The sequence below is a fragment of the Propithecus coquereli genome, unplaced genomic scaffold (assembly GCF_000956105.1).
Source record: "Propithecus coquereli isolate 6110/MARCELLA unplaced genomic scaffold, Pcoq_1.0 Scaffold472, whole genome shotgun sequence".
Taxonomy (NCBI): Eukaryota; Metazoa; Chordata; class Mammalia; order Primates; family Indriidae; genus Propithecus; species Propithecus coquereli.
In genome coordinates this window covers 655,547-657,956 of record NW_012150530.1, presented here as the reverse complement: position 1 = coordinate 657,956, position 2,410 = coordinate 655,547, and positions in this window count along the sequence as shown.

Below are 2,410 nucleotides of genomic sequence, written 5' to 3'. Positions count from 1 at the left end.
AAATAATTTCTAGGCTTTGCTATTTTATACACAATGGCTGAAATGAGCTAATGCAGCCTGAAACAGAATGACCTGTGAACAGGGAGATGAGGCATGATGGCTTTTAAGTTCTCCAGCATTTCAGAAGGTACTTGCTCAGGGCTGAGGGTGTTGAGGACATCAAATAGATATGACATATGTCTTCCTGTCAAACAGTATTTTAAGCCCTTTATAATCCTTGTTACGAGTTCTATCTACACCAATAGTTTTTAATACCTTAAAGTAATTGTGTACATTTGAGTCACAGCTTCCAAACTAGTGTGTCATTTCTTTGTAATCATATATTTTTGTATTCACAATGACTTGCTTTAAAACAGTAGATGTTTAATAAGTCTATGCAAAATATGGTGCTATATATTCTTGTTAGTAAATGACCAATTTGTTGGTAAGTGACTTTACATCATTCCTAGACCACACCTAAAAGGCACCTTTCAAGCATGATTTAAGAGGCACCATTTTATGCCATTTTATTCCTAAAATCCCTGCCCCTTGTTGCCTGTTTTGTAACAGGTTTAAAATTTAAAGTAATAGTATTAAATTTCTTGCTCAAAACAGGAACAGATAAAAATAGAAGAAAAGATACTGGTGTGGAAACAGGACTAGCATAACTAAGAATCAGGCCTCAGTGTCACTGCCAGCAATGTTCAAGTCGTCCAAAATTAAGCTTTTAAAAATTACTTCTCTTACCTTAAGGAAGAAACCTACAAATGCTTATGCAGAGAACTTCCAAAGATATTTTTAAATGGCCCAAACATTATTAAAGGCTTTTTTACCTTATTTTCAGTCTAAGTATTTAAATTGTACAAACAATAAATCCTTCACTCAGCACTGGAGTAGCTGTATAGAAATAGGAAGAGCAAAGCAGGAAGTTTACTGTTATTTCAAATAACACCAGCAAAACTAAATAACTCTGTGGATGAGGAAGGAGTAGAATATTTTTAAATATCCACACTCTTATCTGTCATTTACCTATGTAAAGTCAATCTTTATTGGCATTTCATCTATCCCCGGGGGCTGAGTGAAAGGACAAAATCTACTAATGGGATTCATGGCCTGGATTTTGCCATGCTAATTCTGAATGAAAACATTCATTTTCTTGATAACATTTTCTTGTTTGTAAGTGTATCAAAACTTATTTATTATTCTCGACTGCTTAGCATGTGCATTTACTCAGAAGAATAACATATAAACAGATCAAATAAGTAAAAGATAGATGTGAGGCCCCATAGAGATGAGCAAATTTAATATAAGACCATAAACAGAAGGATAAATGAAGTCAACTCCAGTACTTTCCATACCAATCACCAACAATGTATTGAAAATCTAAGTCTCAGAGAGGAAAAATGGCAGAGTTAAGGTAACCTCTGGATTCCTGCTTCCAGAGAAAGAGGTGTAGATCTCGGTCTGCTACACATGATCAGATCGCTCTCCCACAAAAACAGCGAGGTGAATCGGGGAAGATTCAGTGTGGGACACACACATCAGGAAAAAGAATAAGGTGAACGAGAAATAGGAATGCAAAACCTGGAGAGTGCGGGACAGACAATAGAGAGTGGAGCATGGGACTCCTGCACCCTCCTGGCCAGTAAGGGTACCGAGATAAGACCCTCAAGAGACAGTCTAGCTTCCCCACTGGCTAACAAGCCCACTGAGAGTCAGGGACCTGTGTGAAGTGGAGGTAGAATCGTGGCAGGAAACGTGGGACTCGGGGGAGATGGGACATGAGTGGGGAGCATCTTGAACTCCCCGCCCCATGTCAGGACTGGACCGGACAAGGGAGAAGCTGGTCTGGGCGACCTCTAGAGACAGTTAGGAGTCAGGAAGCTGGTCTCTGGCACCCAGTGGGTCCTGAACAAGGAGGTGACTACTGAGTAGAGGACTCTAACCTGGAAGCTGCAGCTGGTGATTAGGACTATTCAGGGAGGACCAGTAAGAGCTAGAGCTATTGCTGGACAGGCGTGAGATTGGGGGAGGGAGACGTAAAGGAGACGGTTGGGTACCCTGATTACTCAGCTCCCTGATCTGGTGCCTGCCAGCCCCTGAGTGGTTGCCTTCAGTGCTAGCAACCTGCGGGCGGGCGAACGCCATCTTGGGGGCCCACAACACTGCAGCTGCCGTGCGGTGTGGGGTGGCTCCCTTCCTCCAGCCCAGAAACTCTTGTGATGAGCTCTGCCCTTGCAAAACCTAAAGTCAACTAGCCAGGCCTGTTTCTTTGAGGGGTAAAGTTTGAGTGCTTCCTCAGTTGTGAGAGGCAGATGCCTGCGGGACCTGAAGGTGCTGGGGCACTGGGCAATCTGGGGTGGTGCCCCCTCCCCTGGCCAGCATCTTTTGTGTGGAGGGAGTTGGGCTCCACCTCTGGGCTTGCAGCAGC